The 11,760-nt window shown below is 45.1% G+C and overlaps 1 long non-coding RNA gene across 1 annotated transcript; it reads left to right on the forward strand.

Annotated features, from left to right (window-relative positions):
* Positions 1–5,457: 5,457 nt before the first annotated feature.
* LOC136496669 (uncharacterized) lies at positions 5,458–7,168 on the forward strand. The gene is made up of 4 exons (XR_010769103.1): positions 5,458–5,552; positions 6,311–6,378; positions 6,454–6,529; positions 7,039–7,168. It is a non-coding gene; the product is annotated as an uncharacterized lncRNA (long non-coding RNA).
* Positions 7,169–11,760: the final 4,592 nt, after the last annotated feature.

The following is an 11,760-nucleotide window of genomic DNA, read 5'->3' on the forward strand; positions in this document are numbered from 1 at the left end:
GTAGGTCACCAAGCACGCACTATGCCTCATCCTGGGCTTGAAGCCCGCCAAGCAACGCCTACGTCGCTTTGACGATGAGAGGCGTAGGGCCATAGGCGAGGAGGTCACCAAACTCCTGGCAACCGGATTCATCAAAGAGATATACCACTCTGTCTGGCTCACCAATCCTGTTCTTGTTAAAAAGAAGACCAGGAAATAGAGAATGTGCGTTGATTATATTGGCCTCAACAAGGCATGTCCGAAGGACCATTTTCCTTTACCACGCATAGAACAGATAGTCGACTCCACCTCAGGATGCGAAATCCTCTCCTTTCTGGATGCCTACTTAGGCTTTCACTAGATTGCAATGAAAGAGTCCGACCAGCTTGTGACTTCATTCATCACTCCGTATGGTTCGTACTGTTACGTAACCATGCCTTTCGGTCTAAAGAACGCTGGAGCCACCTATCAATGGTGCATGCAGCAATGCTTCGCCGATCAAATCGACCCGCTCAATTAGCCTGACCAAGTTGAGCAGCCAAACCAACAATCACCATCTATGTTTATGACATAGTGGTCAAAACAGCTCAAGCTTGTGACCTGATCGCAAACTTGGCCGCAACGTTCATGAACCTCCGAAGGTTCAACATTAAATTGAATCCTAAAAAATGTATTTTCGGGGTTCTAAAGGGGAAGCTGCTTGGATACATCATGTCCAAACATGGCATCGAGGCCAACCTCGAAAAAATCATGGCCATCTCCAACATGGGCCCTATATGCAACGTCAAGGGCATACAGAGGCTCACGGGCTGTTTGGCCGCCCTAACCCGATTCATCTCCCGGCTTGTTGAATGGGGGATGCCTCTCTATAAGCTTCTCAAAAAGATGGACGCTTTCATCTGGACTGAGGAAGCACAACAGGCTTTGGAGAGCCTCAAAGCGTCACTGATGTCGGCCCCAATCCTCGTCACTCGCGAATGGGGAGAACCCCTCCTCCTCTATGTCGTGGCAAGCAACCACATGGTGAGCGCCGCCCTAGTCGTCGAAAGGGAGAAGCCAGGACACCACCTTAAGGTCCAATGACCCATATACTTCATCGGGGAGGTACTCACCGACCCTAAAGTTTGGTACCCCCAGGTGCAATGTTGTGCTGATGGTGACCTAGAAGCTCCTGCACTACTTCACCGACCATGAAGTCTCGGTCGTCACTTCATACCCGCTCGGAGACATCATCCACAACTACGATGCCACAGGATGGATCTCCAAGTGGGCACTCAAGCTAATGGTCCACGACATCAGGTATATCCCCCATACAGCTATTAAGTCTTAGGCTCTCGTGGACTTTGTCGCCGAATGGACGGAGCTCCATCTCCCGACCTCGGACGTCACCCATGAGTACTGGACGATGTACTTCAATGGGTCCATAATGGTGCCCGACTCAGGGGTAGGAGTGGTTCTGATCTTCCCGAATGGGGGTAGGCTCCGCTACGCAATCTGCCTCCACTTTTTGGCCTCAAACAATGCCGTAGAATATGAGGCTCTCATCAACGGACTGTGCATCGCCATCAAGCTCGGTGCTATGCGGCTCTATGTCCGCGGTGACTTAGAGTTGGTCGTTGACTAGGTCATGAAGGAGTCCTCTTGCAAAAGCCCCCTCATGATGGCATACTGCCACGAGGTGCACAAGCTTGAGGACAAATTTTTGGGGATCGAGCTACACCATGTCCCGCAAAAGGACAACGATGTCGTCGATTTTCTCGCAAAATTGACTGCCAGGCGGGTTTTGTCTCCGGACGGGGTCTTCATCAAGGACCTTCACGAACCATCTGATCGCATCCTAGAAGGTCTAATCTAGACACACCCCGATGCCAACACGGCGCTCGGGGGCTTCGACCCCGGTGCCCCCATGACGACACCGCCTATCGATGTCGCCGTGGTAGCACTCGATCAAACTGACTAGCGAGTGCCGCTACTCGCCTACATCCTCGAGGAGGTTCTCCCACCTGAAAGAACTGAAGCACGATGGATCGCTCGATGCACCAAGACGTTCGTCACGTTTGGTAACAAACTTTACAAACGAAGTCCGTCGGGAGTGCTCATGAAGTGCGTCCCTACCGACCAAGGGAAATGGCTCCTTCTCAAGGCCCATGCTAGAATCTATGGACATCACGTGGCCCTAAGGTCGCTGGTCAGAAAAGCCTTTCACCAAGGTTTTTACTGGCCCACCGCACTACGAGATGCATAGGAGGTCATCCGCAGGTGTGAAGGATGCCAGTTCTACGCTCGGCAAACCCATTTGCCAGTACAAGAGCTTCAAACCATCCCCATCACCTGGCCATTCATGGTTTGGGGCCTCAACATGGTAGGACCCCTCAAAAAGGGCCTGAGCGGCTTCACTCACCTACTCGTAGCGGTCGACAAATTCACCAAGTGGATAGAGGCCAAGCCCATCACCAACTTTCGCTCGGAAGAGGCGGTCAAATTCTTCCTCAACATCATCTACCGTTTCAGTGTTCCTAACTGTATCATCACATACCACAGAACTAACTTCACTAGGAAAAAGTTCCTGGACTTTTGCGATGGATACGACATCAGGATCGACTGGGCCTCGGTCGGACACCCACGTACTAACGGTCAGGTTGAGCGGGCCAATGGCATGGTCCTCCAAGGACTTAAGCCACGCATCTTCGACCGACTCAATAAGTACGCCGGGTGATGGGTTGCAGAGGTCTCAGCGATCCTCTAGAGCCTGAGAACGACCCCGAACCAATCCATAGGGTTCACACCCTTCTTCTTGGCCTACCAAGCTGAAGCAGTGCTGCCCTCCGACCTCGACCATGGTGCCCCAATAGTGAAGGCCTTCGACCATGACTGAGCCACAAAGGCTCAACAAGACACAGTCGACCTGCTCAAGGAGGCCCATGAGACGACCATCATCCGCTCCGCTTGCTACCAGCAAACTCTCTGCAGGTACCACGAAAGAAAAATCAGAGGGAGAATCCTCGAGGTCGGAGACCTCATGCTTTGAAGGACTCAATCAACCAAGGAGAAACACAAACTCTCTCTTATAAAGCCGTCCCCTTCATCTATAAAAGGGGATGCACTCTCTCCAAAAGGAGGATGATCCGAATGACGATCGATTCAGATAGAAGATCCCAACAAACAACAGACAGATCACTCCGATTCTCTCTGCTTGACTCTAGAACTCTAAAGCCAAACAAAGCATATGTTTGAACATTTAGCGCACGTCGGAGCTCCCATCACTCTTGGCCCTTCGGTCCAGAGTCCGATCAGACCTCTGATACCCCCCGTCTTACTCTCTCTCGTTTGTAACCCCACAGCAAACTTCAAGCACCTGGGCTCAGGAATAAAGTCACCGACTGACTCAAACTGAACGTAGGGCACGTTGCCTGAACTAGTATAAACCCTGTGTCATTGAGTGTTAGGCCACATCCGATCACAATGTACGGCAAAACAACAAATATTTACTAGTTGGTCACTTTTCGCACCGACATGGGGAATTTCAATGTCCCAAGAACCAATATGAGATCGATCAAATGAAAATGGTTTCATATAGTTCAGCTATCAGAAGTTTACAGTATGCTCAAGTGTGTACTCACCCTGACTTAGCATTTGTTACCGGATTACTTGGCAGATATAAGAGTAATACAGGAATAGAACACTGAAAATTAGTAAAGAAAGTTTTACGTTACCTGCAAGGTACGAAGGGTCTTATGTTAATGTACAGAAGATCTAATTCCCTGCACATAGAGGGGTATATAGATTCTGATTATGCGGGAGATGATAGAAAGTCCACATCAGGATACATATTCACTCTCGTAGGAGGAGCTATATCGTGGAAAAGCTCAAAGCAAATCGTCACTACATCGTCCACAATGTATGTCGAGTTTGTAGCATGTTATGAGGCCACATGGCAGGTGAATTGGCTGAAGAAATTCATGCCCGGGTTGAAAGTGGTAGACGACATACATAAACCACTCAAGTTATACTGTGATAATATTCCAACAATATGTTATGCTCACAACAATAAGTCAAGTGGTGCTGCCAAACATATTGACATAAAGTATTATGTTGTGAAAGACAAAGTCTGGGATCATATAATTAGTCTTGAGCATATAAGAACAACAAAGATGCTCGTGGATCCGCTTACAAAAGGCTTACCACCCAGCGTGTTTAGAGAACACTTAGCTGGTATGGGTTTAGGGAAAGCCTATGATTCCTGTACAATGAGGGCCTAGTTGAGAATCTGTTTCAAAATAGAGAGGTGCATTATAGCTATTTAATCTAATGGAAATAGACCGTGACGATGAGGCACGTTCTATGCACTAATCTATGATGGAATGGGAACAAGATAAAACAAGTATGTTGAGTTTATGTCATAAGGTGAGAATGTTAGATTGATCTCCACCAATTGAGCCAACGGTCAATTGGACCCTTGATCCATGCCCTGATGGGGGCGCCCAACCGCTCCATGGTTGGTGGGCTTCCGTCGCACAGCGCTATAAAAAGGGAGGTGGGAGCCAGGGCACAAGGTATGAGAATCACCTGCGCCGCCAGACACCCCACCTACACCTCTAACCCTGAGCCGATCTAAGTGAGGGGGCGTTGCCAGCGACAGAAAGCACCGCCAACGGCCAACGCCGCCACTGCACCGCCGCCTTTCACCGCCGCGCCTCCACCGAGTTTCCACCGAGTACCGTGATGCCCAGCTCGTCTTCTACGAAGGTGGCTGATGGTTTGCCACCTGCATCCCTCTCTCTCTCTTTTGTTCGCATTAGATCATATTCTAGAGTTTACTATTCATTCAAATATCAGCACATACCGGCTCTCAGTCTCATGACGCCTCGCGACTACCGCCGTTACCCACCCTCCCGTTTGCGACGTTGGCACCGCAGGTAGGCGTTGCTGCATTCTCCTCCCATTTTCCTCTCGTGTGTTTAGCTCCTTCTTGGCACACACCAAAAAATCTCCCATTCTACTTTTGGGCAGGTGAGGCGGCGGATGTTGATGGTGTGTCCACGGCTAGGGACGCCTCTGCTCTTCCTGTCGATGTATGCGAAGGCTCGGAGCACCTCCTCCAGCTCCATCCCGACCCTATCTGCCCTGAATGCATTTGAAAGCTACCAATGGGCCTGTTTGGCAGGGCTCTGACTCCTCTAAAAATGGCTCCGGCTCTGACTCCTCTGAAGGAGCAGCTCCTCTGGAGGAGCTGAAGCCGTTCTGAAAAACGTTTAGCAAAACGGCTCCATCGCACTAGACGACGTGAACCCACAGCAAGGAGCCGCGCGAAGCTTGTTTTTGAGGCTTCTCCTGCACAGGCAAAAAATGGCTCCGGCTCTTGACCGGCTCCCCATGCGGAGCCCTTTCTAAAACAGGCGTTTGGCACAGCTCCTGCAGGAGCCGGAGCTAAAGCCCCTATAGGAGCCCTGCCAAAGAGGCTCAATATGTGCTCTGCAGGTTGAATGTTGCGAGGTGCCTTCAAGATGTTCGATGAAATGTCTATATGGATGCACTAGGCTGTACGCACCACCGTCAAACAATTAGTCAATCAGGTACCGCATGTTGACATGTTTGCTCTGCCTGTGGCATGGAAAATATGTAAAAAAAAAAGTGCGTTACAGTATTTCTTGATGTTTATAGAGCATTTGTGGCAGTCCACGAAATCCTCAGACTCCATATTATTAATTAAGAACCTAAAATTCCAGGCACTAATATCTTCAACTAATATTTGTCGAAGGAAGGAAGAGAAATAATGTACAGCGACGAATGTTATGGACTTCTGGGTCTATTGAGCAGCGGAAAAATGGCATTGTTACCTCTGAAATTATTAGAGTACTCTAGCATCCTTTGATTGATAGTTAATTCCTCATTTAAAGGATAGTGCTATAGAATTTTTTTAAACAAGAAGATTTTGTTGGCTGCATCTATGGTGCCATTGCACACTAACCGATGTATGCATCAGAAGGCTAGCCCTATGAGGTTATTTGCTTTGTAGGAATAGAATTAGGATGCAGATATGGAACACATAGAGAAATTGTGCAATTGCCATGATTCATATTGTAGTAATCTTCTTAAAATGATTAAAAATGAAGCCTTCAACCAAAACACCAAGCTGTACATTTTTTTTTTTTTTGTTTTTACTGGATCCTGATGTACCACAGTAGTGCATTTGTATGAACTAAGTGCTAGGTTGTCCATAGCAAATCAACAATATATGTGGCTGCCTCACATTATGTATATTGTTTTAGCCTTCTATTAATCAACATGTATTGCAAGTCAAGATTGAATTTTATCTGTCACATGGTGATAGTACGCAAAAGAAGGAAATGCTCATTTAACCATCTGACCAGAGCAAACCATAGCCAGCTTCATGGCGAGGCAAGTGGACAATACCTCCAGTGGCTCCTGTAGTGCCAAATTTAATTTGACCAAATTTGATACCACCTATTGCAGCATGTGTATATGAAGCTTACTGCACAGTTGGAAGTATGTGGAGCAAGCAGCTGGACCAATGTATATGCTTCAACAGGTGGAATTCCACAATCCTTGCTACTATACCATAATTACTATCTTTATGTGCCAGGAAGCTTGGGAAGGAAGGGTGTGTGCAGCTTTAATCTGGTGTGGTAGTATCAAGAGTTCCCAGTAGGCTTTAATCTGCTTATTGCAGCTTATATAGGAATAAAACTCCAAGCCGTGGGATGGCAAAATAGATGCAAATTTTAGCTATTCCTACAGGTTTGAGTTTGATTCATGAGATTGCGGTATGTGTTGCCCCGTGGCTTTGTGGAGACTGATTCTAATGTGTTTTGGGGGCTCCTGTTCTAATGATAACATTTTAAAAGGTTGATGACCTTACCAAATTAAGGATGCACACTGTTAGCTCTGGTGTTTGCTGCTTGGTTGTCTTTCACTCTAATTAGAGTTTGATTTGGGTGTGGTAATGCGATGTTAGTTTCATGTTTCGCTTACATGTTTTTGCCGATTTTAGTGTTTTCTTACTTTTTTGGAGAGTTGATGACTTTGTTGCTCTTTCAGCTTGGGACAACAAGAAGCTCATTGGGAAATCCAGAGGTCTTACTTCAAATCAAGGTTGTCGGCTTGGGCATACTGCACTATTGGTAAGATGCTTTTCCAAACAATATTTTTGAGTGCCTGTTAGTTTTTCATGTCTACATGGATGCATTAGGCATCATTGTCAAAATCAGGTATTGTATCTTTGCTGTACCTGTGGTATTAGTGGTGATATGAAAAGTGTAAGCCAATAGTGTCTGTACAGTAAAAGGGCTTAATTGTGAAATATGTGACAGAACCGTCCAATTTATAAGAGCACAAGTACAATGGCAGCCCGCAAGCGGTCGCACTATCATACTTGAACCCATATAAACCCGGTAGTCCATCGAGTACCACGAAGGGTCTCGATTCATCGCCAACATACAACCAAGATCGTACATGATTTAACATACATGCCACATATTACATAGAGTTCATAATTACATTACCATCCATCGGAGTACAATTAAAAGTTATTACAACCCAAGTTTAAATAAAGTAGTAGTAGCGGAAGCAAAGGTAGTTTTGAAACTAACATCTCACACCGTTGTTCAAATACTTGCCAGTTTGTGATCACATCCCACAAAAGCATCATAGATTAGATATATAGAAGCGCCTTGCCCATGGTGAAAGGTCCTAATATGGCTAGAGGGGGGTGAATAGCCTATTTAAAAACCTACAAACCAACTAGAGCAATTTGATTAGTATAACAAATAGCGAAATGCAAACTTGCTCTAGCTCTACAAGGGTTGCAAGTAACCTATCCAACAATTCTAGTTGCTATGATCACTAAACACACAATTTGCTATGTCACTACTCACTAAGAGCTCTCACACTTGCTACACTAAAGAGCTCAACTAGATAAACTTAAGCTACAAAGCAAGCTCTCAATTCTAGCTACACTAAAGAGCTTGCTATAACTAGTTTGCAAGAATATAAATGAGTGAGTAGGGTGATTATACCGCCTTATAGAGGAGTGAACCAATCATAATATGAAAACCAAATCAATCACCGGGAGAATACCAAAGGGCAAGAGACAACCAATTTTTCTCCCGAGGTTCACGTGCTTGCCGGCACGCTAGTCCCCGTTGTGTCGACCAACACTTGGTGGTTCGGCGGCTAAGAGGTGTTGCATGAACCTCGTCCACATAATTGGACACCACAAGAACCTACCCACAAGTGAGGTAACTCAATGACACGAGCAATCCACTAGAGTTACCTTTTGGCGCTCCACCGGGGAAGGCACAAGACCCCTCACAATCACCACGATCGGAGCCGGAGACAATCACCAACCTCCGCTCAATGATCCTTGCTGCTCCAAGCTGTCTAGGTGGTGGCAACCACCAAGAGAAACAAGTGAATCCCGCAACGAAACACGAATACCAAGTGCCACTAGATGCAATCACTCAAGCAATGCACTTGGATTCTCTCCCAATCTCACAATGATGATGGATCAATGATGGAGATGAGTGGGAGGACTTTGGCTAAGCTCACAAGGTTGCTATGTCAATGCAAATGGCCAAGAGAGAGAGAGCTTGAGCCGGCCATGGGGCTTAAATAGAAGCCCCCACGAAATAGAGCCGTTGGGCTCCTCACTGCACTGAACACGGGCCGACCGGACGCTCCGATCATATTGACCGGACGCTAGACCTCAGTGTTCGGTCGTGCGATGTGCGCCATGTGTCATCGGCTTCAAACGTCGATCGCTCGATTTCAACGGTCAAATGATGACCGGACGTGTGAAAGTGACCGAACGCTAGATCTCAGCGTCCGGTCGTTTCCAGTAAGGTTCCAAATGTGGCATTTCACGACCAGACGTGTCCGGTCATGCTAGACCGGACACACCCTGCATCCAGTCACTCAATGTTTCCTCTGTGCGCCTCACGTCAGCGTACGTCAGTACTGACCGGACTCAGACCATGAGCGTCCGGTTAGTTTACACTCCAGTGTCCGGTCACAAGACCGAGATAGTGTGCTTTCTACTATCACTGACCGGACGCTAGACCTCAGCGTCCGGTCAATGTACCACCAGCGTCTGGTCACTGCATCACCAGCGTCCGGTCACTCTGTAAACCCCTGTCTTTTTTGTATAGGGCATCGGTGGCACTATCGGATTGTCCGCACTCTACGGGCGGACACTCCGCCGGTGAAGTTTCTAACCCTTGCTCAAATGTGCCAACCACCAAGTGTATCACCTTGTGCACATGTGTTAGCATATTTTCACAAACATTTTTAAGGGTGTTAGCACTCCACTAGATCCTAAATGCATATGCAATGAGTTAGAGCATCTAGTGTCACTTTGATAACCGCATTTCGATACGAGTTTCACCCCTCTTAATAGTACGTCTATCGATTCTAAATGTGATCACACTCGCTAAGTGTCTCGATCACTAAAACAAAATGGCTCCTATAATTTTTACCTTTGCCTTGAGCCTTTTGTTTTTCTCTTTCTTCTTTTCCAAGTTTAAGCATTTGATCATCACCATGCCATCACCATCGCCATGATCTTCGCCATTGCTTCATCATTTGAAGCAGTGCTACCTACCTCATAATCACTTTGATAAACTTAGTTAGCACTTAGGGTTTCATCAATTAACCAAAACTAAACTAGAGCTTTTAATCTCCCTCTTTTTGGTAATTGATGACAACCCTTACACAAAGATATGAATTGTAATTTAATTGAATCCATGTTGCTTGCCCAAACATATTTACCATGTGTAAAAGAATATGGACAAATTTCATGAACTCCAAATGGTAGCAATTGCTCCCCCTACATATGTGCTAAGAGTTTGGATTGTAGCTTGCACATATGCTTAGATAGGAAATATAGGAGTCAATTTCTACCAAATGATGCTAAGGTATAAGAGATGGACCTTTGAAGCATGATACCAATTGGAGTGCACCAATATACAATCCTTAGAACCATTAATAACTAGACATACACAAAAACTATAATACCCCGTGAGATCAACATTAGAAGCAAGGGTCTAGTTTCAATAGAATGAACATAGGTCTAGTTACTTTAGCCTATGCATGCTAGTTCTTCATTTCAACATTCAAACCTACAACTAGCATACACCACACAAGCATGGATATTGAAATTAAGAACTTGTACCATGCAAGTAAATATATGAAATGCGCATTCAAATGCATCATACACGTTTATGAGCTTGCTCCCCCTACTTGTGTGTATTTTTTATTGATCCTCTTACAATGTCATTTCATTTGTTTGCTCCTCCTATCTTATTATCTTTGGAAATTATCTTTGGGAATTTCTCTCCCCTTTTGTCAACAATTAGCACAAAAGGTGAGCTCAAATTATAGATAGGTTGGGGTGAAACCATGTGAAATAAGGATCATTTTCCCAAATTGGTTCAATCTAGATTACTTGTAAAAGTTATTTAACTCGGTTTGATCCAAGGACAAGCTTCTTCATGCCTCCAAATAAGGGTTATCTTGTACCATGTTGAGTTAAACACTTATAGCTCATTTTATAGATCAAACACTAGGTTTACAAGCCCACAAACATGTCATATGCTACCACTAGATCATTTTAAACATACAAGCAATAGTGGTACCATACAAGCATCAAATTCATTTGATTTTCATGTATGAGCCTATTCAAATGTGAAATATGTCTAGATGCACTAATCATGTCCTTAGCAAGGATGTATGCCATGCCAATCAACTTTTACCTTGGATTGCTCGAAGGAGAGGCATGTCATATAAATTGGGGGGTGCATCAACACATATTGGAGAAGTCAAGTATGTTCAATTCATTCCTTAGCTTGCAAAACCTCTTTTCATCAAGTGGCTTGGTGAAGATATTGGCAAGTTGATCTTCGATGCCCACACTCTCAATGCAAATGTCCCTTTTTTGTTGGTGATCTCTTATGAAATGATGGTGGACATTAGTATGCTTTGTTCTTGAATGTTACACCAGGTTGTTGGTGAGCTTTATGGCACTCTCATTGTCACATAGCAATGGCACTTTCTTGAATTCAATTCCAAAGTCACTCAAAGTAGCCTTCATCCAAAGTAATTGAGCACAACAACTACCGGCCGAAATGTACTCCGATTCGGCAGTTGAAAGTGCTACACTATTTTGCTTCTTTGATGACCAAGACACAAGTGATCTTCCCAATAGTTGACATGTGCCCGATGTGATCTTTCTCTCAACTTTGCATCCCACATAATCGGAGGCCGAATATTCAATCAACTCAAATCTTGCTCCTTTGGGATACCACAATCCAACATTTTGTGTATACTTTAAGTACCTCAATATTCTCTTTGTTGCTTTTGAATGACTTTCTCTTGGTGAGGCTTGGAATCTAGCACACATGCGTACACTAAACATCACATCCGGCCTTGATGCGGTCACATAAAGTAGGCTTCCAATCATAGATCGATACATCTTTTGATCCACCATGTTGCCACTAGCATCACTATCTAAGCTTCCACTTGTCCTCATTGGTGTACTAATAGCTTTAGCATCATCCATTCCAAACTTCATGAGCATGTCCTTGATATACTTGCCTTGACTCACAAATGTGTTATTCTTCATTTGCTTGATTTGAAGACCAAGAAAGTAGATAAGCTCTCCAATCATGGACATCTCAAACTCACTTGCCATCATCTTGCCAAACTCCTCATAAAAATCTTAATTTGTTGACCCAAATATGATATCATCAACATAGATTTGCATTA

Source organism: Miscanthus floridulus, chromosome 12 (genome assembly GCF_019320115.1).
Source record: "Miscanthus floridulus cultivar M001 chromosome 12, ASM1932011v1, whole genome shotgun sequence".
In the NCBI taxonomy this organism is placed as follows: domain Eukaryota; kingdom Viridiplantae; phylum Streptophyta; class Magnoliopsida; order Poales; family Poaceae; genus Miscanthus; species Miscanthus floridulus.